General features: G+C 44.8%; 1 protein-coding gene across 1 annotated transcript in view; it reads left to right on the top strand.

Moving 5' to 3' along the window:
- Positions 1-13053, top strand: part of LOC123230473 (zinc finger protein 420-like) — a 90982-nt gene that overhangs the window by 508 nt on the left and 77421 nt on the right. The window lies entirely within an intron of this gene.

The following is a 13053-nucleotide window of genomic DNA, read 5'->3' as shown; positions in this document are numbered from 1 at the left end:
AATGCCTCCAAAGTATGATATTTATAAGGATTTATTAATATTAAATTAGAGAGCTAGAGAAACGCAGGGAACCTTTCCCACTCACCTCAAATGGAAGAAAGAGGCTCTCGCCACAAGGACTGCTCACCCCACCATCCACATGCAAGAGAAAGGGCGTTGTCGAGCAAACTCAAATTAAATACAGACCATATAAAGACGCACATATATGCAAGACAAAAGGAATTGTGGGTAATACAGAAAGAAAGTTTGGGTAATGTAGTTTCAGGGGTTCAAGATTTTCCCACTATACAGGACCTAGGATCAAAGTAGGAGATTATCAAGGATCACACACTGGATTAGAGGAGAGCCAAAACCACAAGCTGTGACTGTCTCACTGCTCTATCCCTTTCCCCTCTCCGGGCTGGCAGTTAACCCCTTTAGAACCCTCTCTGAGAATTCTGAGATTCCCTCCCACACATTCTATCTTCTGCTATCAGCAGTATCTTCACTGTGCCAATTTGCATTTTGCCCAAATTCCATTCTTTTAGACTGATGGAAGGAATGTTCTCCAAATTGTAATTCTCAGGCTTTCAGTGGGTCTTATCTGCAAACTGGGTCCCTATGGATCAATCAGTTATTGTTTCTCTGTTCTTTTGATTGCTTACAGATATTGGGGAGGAGTGGGACCCTTTTCAGGGAACTTCCTTTGTCCTTCTTCTCCATCCCAACTTGGAAAGTCCCTAATCTTTTCTCTAAGTAGAAAGCAGATGACCTAACATTGGATTGTTTCCTTTGCATTCATTTGTCTAATTCATCTCTTTTAAGTTAGATAAATCTCCTTTCCTCCTGATTTTGATGTCCAGCCCTAAGCCCAGGAAAGAGCCTGGTCATTATTGGTTAGTCAGTTGGCATACATCCCTTTAATAAATTGATGTGCTCAAAAGAGCAGAGCTTTGATTCCTCAGGAATTTTATCTTTCACTTGTCACAGTTAATCTCTTCATTTAATTCTCCATTGCCCTGGTTCAAAGCTATCCCAGTTCTCCAAGTGCCACACTGGACACCCACACACACACTACAAATTGCAGCCTCCCACAGCTCAGGATAAGTAGACTGCAGGCACCAAGTCTCTCTGGCCTCAGTGAGAATCTTCATTTCCCTTTACCCATGAGAACATTTATCAGTGAAAACCCCTTCCCCATCAAGGTAGGGCCTCCATCCTTTCTCCACCTTCTCAGGCTTTTCCTTCTCCTCTGTACCTCCTCCCCTGTATGCTCTTCTCTTTCTGAGACAACAGAGACCACTCTCTCAGTACTTCTCTCAGTCCAGTATGCATGCTCTGATGCTTTTGGCCCACTCTCTCCTCCTTGATATTCTCTTCTCTCTAGGGTTTTAGAACATGGCTCTCTCGCTCTCATGGTTTAGCTCCTACCTCTCTGACCTGTGATTGTTTATGTTCTCTGCTGGCTCCTCCTCTACATCTTGTAACAGTAGGGTTAGGGTGAAGGAGTTCCTCCAGTACTCTCTTTTGCCCTCTACTCTTCTCCCTCTGGACTTTTTTACTTGGTGATCTCATCAGCCACCATGGATGCAAGCAACATCTCTGTACTGATGAGTCTCAGATCTGCATTTTCTGCCCCAATCTCTGTGCTGATCTCCAACCTTTCACCTCAAATTTCCTTTACAGGTATTTCACACTAGGTGGCCAGTAGATGTCTTGAGCTCAGTGTGTCTGAAACACATTGTTCTCTCTCCTAGACTGAACCACTACCTTACTGATAGCTGTATCCTCCTTGTCCCTCTGGCTCAAAACCAAGCAACCCCTCTTGACTCCTCACTGTCCCTTACCTACTTATCCAATATTGCACCAAGACCTGTTAGTTTCGCCTTTGCAGAGTTTCTCCAATACCTCCTTTCTGTACTGTGTCACTGCCATCGTCCTGGTGGAGGCCCACAATACCTCTCTCCTGGACTATTAAAACAACCTGCTGCTGGGTCTGTCTCCCACATGGCTCTTCCCACTCTCAAGACCTCCATTTTCCCACTAGAGTGATTTTCCTATAACTCATTCTGATCTTGTCACTCCCCTACTCCATAAACCTCAGTGGCTCTCTATTCCCTCCAAGATCAAATACAAAACATTCTGTTTGGTATTCAAAGTCCTCTTTCCTTGCTGAGAGCCCCTCAGAGAAATAAGAGTCTTTATCAGGGCTCCATCAAAGTCAATGCAGATGGCAGAGCCCTGGAACTGATCCCTGTTGTCTGAAAACCAGGCCAAAAGATGGATGGATATCCCAATCAGACCCCTCTATGTGACTCTCTTCTGACCAATACTTTTTATTATTAAAGTTATTATAATCTATATTTTTAGAATAGCCTCAAGTTTTGTAGTATAGATATAAAATTACTTTCTAGAAATCCATTTATAGAACTTCCCTTATTGAATTCCCCTTAATACTCTATAATAAACTAGCATTTAACAAGTTACTAACTCTTACCCTTAGAAAAAAAACAAGTCAGGAGAAGCTGCTTTTTTCTCTTTCTCAAAAGTCTGAAGGACAGAGCATGGTATTTCAAAACAAAATACCCTTGTTAGATGGCTTTCTCACGATGAATTTAACCCCATGAATCAAAACATTCTCACACCTCACTACTTTCCCACGTTAGACTTGTCCCCCCGAATTTGGGGGTTCTCACACTCTAATCCACTTTTGAAATATGTTGAAGGTTCTTTTTATAAAAATAATACTTAGATAAAGTAGAACTTTGGTAGCCTTGAAGATTGTTTAGACTAAATGTAATCTATATGCAGAAATACGTTTTGTGTGGCAAAATTTTATGTAACCAGTATAACCTTGAGTTCTTCTCTGTTTTGATTTTGAAATGTGAATTTTCCCAGCATTGGTGTGACTGTGAGAGAAAGGTATAAAAAATAAAAATTCACAGGAAGTGCTCAGAACAGTTTCTGCAAATCCACTGTGTCTCTGACTCTCATACTTTCTCACCTAAACCATACACCTTCCCAGACCCCCTGGAGCTGCTGGCTGACTTCCAGCAGTGTTTGGCACCCAAACAGGGACTTGAACCCTGGACCCTCAACAGGACCATTCAGTTTCACCTTTGCAGTGTCTCTCCAATACCCTCTCTTCTGTACTGTGTCACTGCCATACTCCTGGTGGAGGCCCACATCTCCTCTCTCCTGGACTATTAAGACAACCTACTAGGGGGCAGCTGGGTAGCTCAGTGGATTGAGAGCCAGGCCTAGAGACAGGAGGTCCTAGGTTCAAATCTGGCCTCAGACACTTCCCAGCTGTGTGACCCTGGGCAAGTCACTTGTCCCCCATTGCCTACCCTTACCAATCTTCCACCTATAAGTCAATACACAGAAGTTAAGGGTTTAAAATTAAAAAAAAGACAACCTACTGCTGGGTCTGTCTCCTACATGGCACTTCACACTCCAAGACCTTCTCCATTCTCCCACCAGAGTGATTTTCCTACAACTCAATTCCAATCTTATCAATCCATAAGCCTCAGTGGCTCCCTATTCCCATTAATCAAATACAAAGCATTCTGTTTGGTATTCAAAGCCCTCTTTCCTGTCTTCTTATTCATTACTCCCCAATCTGTATTCTTGGATCTAGGGAAACTGGCCTCCTGGATTCCTTCTGCTGTAGACTTTTAAAAAAATCCTTTACTAGGGGCAGCAGGGTAGCTCAGTGGATTGAGAGTCAGACCTAGAGATGGGAGGTCCTAGGTTCAAATCCGGCCTCAGACACTTCCCAGCTGGGTGACCCTGGGCAAGTCACTTGACCCCCATTGCCCATGCTTACCACTCTTCCACCTAGGAGCCAATACACAGAAGTTAAGGGTTTAAAAAAATAAAATTAAAAATCCTTTACTTTCTTCTTAGAATTGATGGTAAGCTTCTGTTGTGAGGCAGAAGATGGGTAAGAGGTAGGCCATTGGGGGAAAGTGGCTTACCCAGGGTCACCTAGGTAGGAAGAGTTAGAGGTCATATTTGAAGCCAGGACCTTCTGGTTCTAGTTCTCTATTCACAGAGTCACCTAACTCACTGAAAATGGAAAAGGTTTTTTTTAACCTTTACCTTCCACCTTAGGATCAGTTCTAAGATAGATGAGTGATGAGGGCTAGGCAGTCAGAGTTAAGTGACTTACCCAGGATCACACAGCTAGGAAGTGACAGATCACATTTGAACCCAGGTTTTCCTGACTCCAGATCTGGCTTTGTCTAGTTGCAGCCATTTTCAGTGGCTTTGCCTCATGTCTAGAGTATTTTTCCTCCACGTTTCAGATCACTGACCACTTTAAACTTCCTGTAAATCCCAACTAAAGACTAAAAACTTTCTACAGGAAACCTCTCATCCTTAGTTAGAGTGCCTTCATTCTTTCAAATCTTCCTTATTTCTCCTAGACAGAATTTGCTTTGTATCCTGTGTCTGCAAGATGTCCCCCTCCCTCACTGGACTGTGAGATTGTGGGGGAAAAGGACTATCTTTTACCTTGTGGGGAATCCCTAGAAGTACAGAAAAGGTGCTGAATGTAGAGGGGATAGAAATGACAGTTTCTGGTCCTTGAGATACCCTGCATGTGTCCCCGTTTTCTCTGTATCTACCTCCTCTTTTCCTCTGTGGTCCTGCATTCTAACATAAGAAGCATCCTCCTGGAGCAGATGGGATGCCAGAAGATTCTTCCCATTGTCCCCTCTCTTCGCCTTCACCTTTAGCCCTCCCAGGTTTCCTTCTTTCTCCTTGTCTGTAGTATTTAAAAGAAGCCTCTTTCTGCTCTTTCTGATGTTCTTCTGCTGCTACTCTTGTCTTCTGTTATTCACTTCCCCTGCATTTCTGCTACTTGGGGTATTCAAGAAGCAAATAATCTCTTCCCTTCGTGATCTCTTCCTAAAAATACTGCAGACTCCTCTTCATTACTGAACATCTACTGTTCTGTCCACCATTGTGAAACTCACATTTGCAAGTGTTTGGAGTGAAATTTAAGCAAAGGTAAACTAAGGTAGCTCTGGAATGCTGCCTGTCAGTAAAAGGGCTCAAGGGCTTGTGTCTGTTAATGCTCCAAACTCTAAGCCAATAGTTCCTAAACTTTTTTGGCCTACTGCCCCCTTTCCAGAAAAAATATTACTTGGCCCCCTGGAAATTATTGTTTTTTTTAATTTTAATAGCAATTAATAAGAAAGATAAATGCACCTGTGGCCATCACTGTCCCCCTGGATTGCTGCAGCACCTACCAGGGAGCAGTAGCGCCCACTTTGGGAGTCACTGCCCTAAGCAGAAGGCTAGATCTCTTTAATAGGTTTGGGGGAGCACAGAACCAAGAACAGAGTAAGTGATGTCTGTCATAGGATGGAGGGTCACCATTGGTTATAGAGCTGGGATAATCAGGGACACTGTGACTGACTGGAATAATCAATAATAAGGGGCCAGCAATGCCCCAGCCCTCCTTCTCTCCTCAGTCTAAGAAGAGATTCTTGTGTGAGTCCAGTGTGAGGTCAGGGCCCTGACTTCGGGCAGCAACCCAGACATTTCTGAGACGGGTCAGGGGTGTAGAAAGACTAGACCAGACTCCCTGGGGCTCTCTTGAATCTTCCAAGGTCAGTTTAACATCTTGAAATGAGGCTAGAACAGTGATGAAGTACCCAAGAGCTGGATTCTGCCCTTCCCCTATTACAGGCTGCCTGAATGTGGAGCTGAGTCTGGAGGCAGAGAACCAGGACTGGGGCAGTTACTGGTAAATAATATCAATAAGTAAATGATCTGAGATCAGGTCAGCCTTCTCTGAGGATAGGTCACCCCATGCTGCATCCTGAGTTCCCGTGCTCTCTGAAACACATTCTCTCATTTCTTGTGCCTTCCATAGTGTTATAAGTAAAAGTTGACCCGGAGGTTTATTACCTAAATGATGAACATTTATTAGTAAAGAGAGTTAGAGAGAGATTGAGAGAGAGAGAGCTTTCTAGAACTAATTCTCAATTCCACACATGAAAAAGTGTTCTAAATCTCTTATACACAGAGAAATGCAAATCCAAACCACTCTGAGGCAACACCTCACACCTAGCATATTAGCTAACATGTTAGCAAAGGAAAGTAATAAATGTTGGAGGGGATGTGGCAAAATTGGGACATTAAAGCATTGCTGGTGGAGTTGTGAACTGATCCAACCATTCTGGATGGCAATTTGGAATTATGTCTAAAGGGTTTTAAAACACTGTCTGCCCTTTGATCCAGCCATACCACTGCTGGGTTTATACCCCAAGAGATCATAAGGAAAAAGACTTGTACAAAAATATTTACAGCCACGCTCTTTGTGGTGGCAAAAAATTGGAAAATGAGGGAGTGTCAATCGATTGGGGAATCGCTGAACAAATTGTGGTATCTGCTGGTGATGGAATACTATTGTGCTAAAAGAAATAATGAACTGGGGGAATTCCATGTGAACTGGAACGACCTCCAGATATTGAGGTAGAGTGAAAGGAGGAGAACCAGGAGAACCTTAGACCGATACACTGTGGCACAATCAAATGTAATGGACTTCTCTACTAGCAGCAATACAATAATCCAGACAATTCTGAGGGACCTATGAGAAAGAATGCTTTCCACATCCAGAGAAAGAACTGTGGGAGTAGAAACAGAAGAAAAACAACTGCTTCATCACATGGGTTGATGGTGATACAATGGGGGATGTAGACTCTAAACAATCACCCCAGTGCAAATATCAAATGGAAATAGGTTTTGATCTATGACACCTGTAAAACCCAGTGGAATTGCATGTTGGCTACAGGATGGGTGTGGGAGAAGGAGAGGGAAAGAACATGAATCATGTAACCCAGTGATTCCCAAAGTGGGCGCCATTGCCCCCTGGTGGGTGTTGCAGTGATCCAGGAGGGCAGTGATGGCCACAGGTGCATTTAGCTTTCCTATTAATTGCTATTAAAATTTTAAAAAATCAATTTCCAGGGGGCTAAGTAATATTTTTTCTGGAAAGGGGGTGGTAGGCCAAAAAAGTTTGGAACCACTGATGTAACCTGTTATGGGCAGTACGGTACTTCTGGATTGAGCCTGGTAGAGAGATGGCCCAAGGTCCTCAGATGGTATAAGGACCTAAGCTGAGTGAAGATGAGAAGCCTAAGTGAACACCAAGTTCTGGTAGTGAACACCAGGCCCCACAAATATTAAGTTCAGCCAAACACCAAACCCCACCTAACAGGGCCCAGGATTAAATGAATAAGTGAGAAGCTGTGAATTGAATCACACAGCTTCTCTGGTTACTTGTCCTGGGGTTAAGTTGATGGATAAATGTTAAAGATGAATGGATAACATGGTTACTACTATTTTGACTTTGCCCAAATATTTCCCTTCCCCTTAGATGCAAAGGATATCAAACTGATCTTTAGAATAACCACAGCCTTCACCTAATTAAGCTTTAAGGATTTAATTGTAATCAACTCAGGGGAAAGTTTCAGGGTTGAAAGAAGAAGGTGTTGGGAAGCTATGGTAGACTATAGATGATTAGGTTTGTTGGTCAATGACTAATCAGGTTATTTTATAACTGTTGGCTGAAGAGATTCCTCTCTCTCTGACCCTGGTCAGGCCAGGCACCTTGGCCCTGACCACATGGGTTGATGTTTGATGATGTTCTTCTAGATATACAGGTAGGTAGTTGATCTATATATCTCAGCTCTATTCTGTAGTTGATGATATGGTAATCAATGAAACAGGATACAGGTAACATAAACAGGTTGATTGGCCTACCCACCCAGCCACCCAGAGTCCCCTTTCTCAAGAGTGAGACAGCCAGTTTGATTCAGCTCCTGCCTTTTTATAGTGCTGGCAGCGACTCCTTTTGCCCCCTGGCTCTTGGCATCTGTGTAAGTTCCAAATTCTAAACTATTGATTGTCACTCAAACTGTTTTCCATTTTCTTATCAGAAATTGATATTACAAACCATGGAAAAGTATTCTAAATTAATTAATTGAATAAAAATTTTCAAATCCAAAAAAAAAAGATTCTTGTGCGAGTCCAGTGCAAAGTCAGGGCCCTGACTTTGGGCGGCAATCCAGACATCTCTGAGATGGGTCAGGGGTGTAGAAAGACTAGACCTGGCTTCCTGAGGCTCTCTTGAATATTCCAAAGTCAGATAATGCCTTGACATGAGGAAAGAACAGTGATGAAGTACCCCTGAGCTGGATTCTGCATTTCACCTATTACAGGCTGACTGAATGTGGAGCTGAGTCAGAAGTTAGAGAACCAGGATGCAGGCAGTTACCAGACAAAAGCAATTACTGGTAAATAGGATCAATAAGCAAAGGATCTGAGATCAGCTCAGCCTTCTCCGAGGATAGGTCACCCTGGGCTGCATCCTGTATCCCTGCTCTCTCTGGAACACATACATGCCTTATATAGTGTTATCAGTAAAAACTGATCTGGGGGCTTATTACCAGATTGATGAGCATTTATTAGTAAAGAGAGAAAGTTTGAGAGAGGCAGAAAGAGAGAGAGAGAGGTCTCGGCCTTTCTAGATCTCATTCTGAACCAGCTTGTTCAGACTGGGCTTGCCAGAGATCAAGGGATCAGGAAAGCTCAGAGACAAACCCCAGCCCAGAGAGCCAGTTAGTTCTGGAGGCGGTACAAAAACTTCTCTCCTTCCCTCGCCTGCCTCTACATTCCCAGCTCCCTCCTCTGTGGCTCAGGCTCTGGCACATTGGTGACTCTCACACTGATCCTGGCTACACTAGGACCACAGACAAGTGACTGAGTCCTACATCCAACCATGGGGTCTCTGGGGATCCAGGCTCCCCTGGAAGTTCCCTAGAGATTTCCTTTCACACAACAGAAACTCCTTGGCTTCCTTCTGGAGCATCCTAGAGCTGTTTTCTCAAGCCTCCATTAGGCTTTTAAAGGCTAGGCTTCAAATGCTGACTGACACTGACCAAGGGAGGGACCTTTGGGCCCCTCCCTTCTCTGTGTGTGAGTTTCCTCCTGTAACTGACCAGAGGTGGGCTCTTCCTTGTGATGTAACTTTCAGCCCTCTGTGCTCTGCCTTGGGCTGCTCTAGGAGGTGGTGACTTTCAAGGATGTGGCTGTGGACTTCACATGGGAGGAGTGGCGCCTCTTGTGCCCTCCGCAGAAGGAGCTGTACAAGGAGGTGATGCTGGAGAATGCCCGGAACCTGCTCTCTGTGGGTAAGGAGTCTCTCCCTACTGCCCGAGTCTGCCATCCAAGGGAATATCACCCTCAGCAGCAGGCAGGGTTGGGAGCAGTTTTCAGTGATGAGTAAGGGAGGAGGGCTGGTATGCTGAGTCCCAGAGCCAGGGCCCTCCTGCTGCCTGGTTCTCCGATAAAAAGATTGCATTCTGTAATGGGACCTTGGGGGCTTCTTTTGGTGCTCCTGAAGTCCAATATCAAATTTGTGTTGGAGACTCTCAAGACTTGAAAGTAACCTCAGAGCTGATTCTCTCTTGCCTCTCCCTGACCCAGAATTGTGTCTCCCAAATCCATCTGAGAAAACTTTTCAGGAGGGTTTTCCTCCCAACTTCTTCCCCTCTATTAGAAATCTTTTTCTCTTTAACCAGCATAAACTCCTAACTCATAGCTCCCAGGTGTCCCCAGGAGAGCAGGTTTGTCCTTAATCTTCCTTCTTATTGCCCCAAGCCTCCAGCAGAGCCAGTGAGGAAGAGAGGGAAGGGATGAAGTATTTATAATGTCCTGCTCATGGACTAGGAGTCTGCCAAGGCTTTTTTCTGTAATATTATGGCACTTCTTCCTCACCTTCATCTTCCTATTCAGTGACACAATGATCCCCATTTTACATAAGAAGAAATGGTTTCGATTAAGTGACTTGTTCTGAGACACCCACATGACTGTGGCAGACTATAAACTGAGACCTTCCTGCCTCTAATCCTAGGCCCCAGCCACCTCCCCTTCTGGCTGGCTCTCATTTCCAGATAATGGAACACTATGGACTGAGTCCAGCCTTCTCTGAGAAAAATGCCCTAAAACCTAATGTTCTGGTTCCAGATTGGTTCCCTTACCTCTCCCCTCCTCTCTATACCCTATATACTGGGGAAACTCTCCTCCAGGAGGCCCTGTAAGCCTCCCACAAGGCCATCTTGCCCTCCCTTGTGATTGTCAGGATGAATGGACTGACTGCGAGACAGCATTGGGCCCAAATAAGATTCTTGAGTTCCCCAGGAGAGAAAGCAGAGACTCTCAGAGAGAAGAATCCCTTTGGCTCAGAGAGGTGTCAGGAAGGGAGGAGCAGACAGGGTGAAGGGACAAAAGCCAATCCCTTGAGTTCCCTGTGTCTGTGACTTCAAAATGACCTAGTACACTGACCCTCAGACACAGTTTGGGAGTTTAGCAGTTTCTGCCAGAATTAACACTAACGGGTTGGGGGAGAGGAGCTGTTGCTCATTTGATATTCCCCAGCAGGGTAACAGGCACATTCTACCCTGGGCTCTGGCATTAGAGACAATGAAGGGTGAGGGCAGACTCCTAGGGGAACCCCAACAACAGAACCTCTGAGTGGAGTCACTGGACTCCCCAACATTTCCCTAAAGAGAATTCAGTAACGAACTTCTCTCCATCCTCCTCCCTGACTGATTTTTCCTTGCCCAGGGCTTCCAGCTCCCCCAGAAGATGTGCTCTCTCCTTTGCAGCAGATGGAAGCCCCATGGATGCTGGAACAAGAAGACCTGAGGTGTTGCTTCCCAGGTGAGTGATGGGAAAAGAGGTGTGGGACAACCAGGGTGACCAGAGGCTTCTTTGTGTTCTGGTGAAGTCAAAGCTAAATTTGGGAATAGGAGTACCTGCTTGGAATTCTTCTTCAGAGTTTTTGGCTGAGGCTGCCTGGAGAAGTCACTGAACCCCTGAGCCTCAGTTTCCCCATCTCTAAGATGAGGCTAGTGTACTCCATTTTCTATCAGCTCCCTTCATGGGAACAGTCTGTGACCCTCTAAGAATTCAGTGTTTGGGACTGAAGGGCCAGAAAGTCTCCTGTAGATGCCAGAAGGGCTGAGCTTATCCCCTCTGAGCCCTTTAGTATCCAGAAACAGTTATGAAGGCTTTCTCTCTGCTGGGTCCTGGGCTCAGTTATAGAGAAGAAAAAGGGCTGCATTGGACATTCCCCGCCCTCATGGAGCTCACCCTCTACTGGTGCAGATAACAGGATCCCAACATTTCTGTCAAAGTCCTCTGGATCCTAGCTCCAGACCAGACAATCATGATAGGGAAGACTCTGAAGAGAAGGAGCATTAGAGAAGTCTAATGTGGGGTGGGGGCGGCTGACCTGGGGCTTCAGGAGACCCAGACTGAACATTCTGGGGAAAAAGTATAGCAGAGAAAACAAGGGAAAAGCACTGGCACAACACACTGAAAATGACCATCTCTAACAGTTTAGCCCTGAACCCCAGGACAGATGTTGGATAGTATCTCTTGGGGAGGAAGAGAACAAATGAGAATGTTTGGAGCATTGGGTAGAAATGTTTTATTGGTTTCCACAGGAAGAGAGTCATTAGCTCATTAGTGTGGGAAAGGCTGAAGATGAAAGAACAATGGGTGCCCTGCAGGGAGGAATAGACAGGTTTAGATGAGGGATGGGATGGGCTTCTTTGCCCATGGAAAGATATTTTCTTTAGCTAGGAGAAAAATGACCATTTCCTCTGATCCTGAGACCAAAGATGAAAAGGTGGCAGTTAATCTGGGCAAGATGTAGAGGATAAAAGAGATCTGCAGAGAGGTCCAGCTTTTGTTCATTGGAATATGAGGCCAAGTTCTCAGCTCAGAAGGTGAGGAAGGGTATGGGAGGAAGCCATGAGGGAGAGCTGGAGACCAGGGAAATATTTGGAAGGCTGTTGGGGTGGGTGGCAAAGAGAATACATGAGGAAGACATCACAGTGTTGCCTTGCCATGGTGAGAATGCATCTGAGTTCAGGAGCCTCAATGTAGAGTGGAGCCAGGCAGCTGGTCTCCTGATTTTCCTTTTCTCCATTGGCCTGCAGCCCATGAGCAGGAGTGAAGACTGTTGCCTCACGTGAAAGCAATCCAAGGCTAAGCTTTCCCTAAATCATCAGCACAGGCCCTTTCCTGGTCTCTGGGGCTCAGGCTTTCTCCTGTTGTTGAACAATCAGGTGACCACAGCACCTCAGGTTAGGGAGATGAGAGCCTAGAGAGAAGCCTCTGGGATCTTCAGAATTAGCTCTGCTCTAGTTCTAACAGAGTTACTGTTGACTGTTGAGAAATGAGGGCAAGAGAGAGGCAAACAGGGCTTGGGCTAGAGCATACATTTCCCTTCTAGGAGCGAGAGCAGATCCTGGTAAAGATTGGGCCTGACATAATCTCGTGGCCCTGTCAGTAAATATGTACTAAATAATATGTTCTAGGAACTGTTCCAAGCCCTGAGCATACAAAGGAAGGGAAACACCAGTTTGGGCTGTCCTGGAACTTACAATCTAGAACCCAGACATGGAGGTGGTTTAGAAAGAAGCAACAGATCCTGAATCTCACTCTGAGATGATCCAGGGAGAAAAGAATGTTGGGGAATGGAAATACATTTAAATCAACAGAGAAATCAGGAACTAGAGGAGTAAGGAGAATGACATTTTAAGGAGAAAAGCAATAAAAGGAGGAAATAATCCAAATTCTAGTGATAAAAGTAAACATCACCATTTGCAAATGCCCCCTAGTATGTGTCATACACTTTACACATATTATCTCATTAGATCCTTATAGGAACCCTAGGAGTTACTTGATATTATTGTGTCCATGTTATGGTTGAGGTGCCTGAGACCAGAGCTCCTGTGACTTGCCCAGCCTTAAAGTCCTAGCAAGTTTCTTAGGTCCAATGAGAATGCACCACCACTTGTGTTGAGATTTTTAAGAATAATATCATGGAAATGCCAATATCTGCATGAGGTGGGAAATAGAGAATTGTACGGGCTTTCTTGTCCATTTCCTTATAAAAGGATCATGGACTCAACTTAGTGTGTGAGACATATTTTTAGACATGAGAATTGCCATGTTTTTGTTTAAATTGTATTGAGTAGAAAG

Source organism: Gracilinanus agilis, chromosome 1, assembly GCF_016433145.1.
Source record: "Gracilinanus agilis isolate LMUSP501 chromosome 1, AgileGrace, whole genome shotgun sequence".
NCBI classification, from domain to species: Eukaryota; Metazoa; Chordata; class Mammalia; order Didelphimorphia; family Didelphidae; genus Gracilinanus; species Gracilinanus agilis.
Note: the sequence above shows the minus strand (reverse complement) of the source record. Positions and strands in the feature narration are given on the sequence as shown.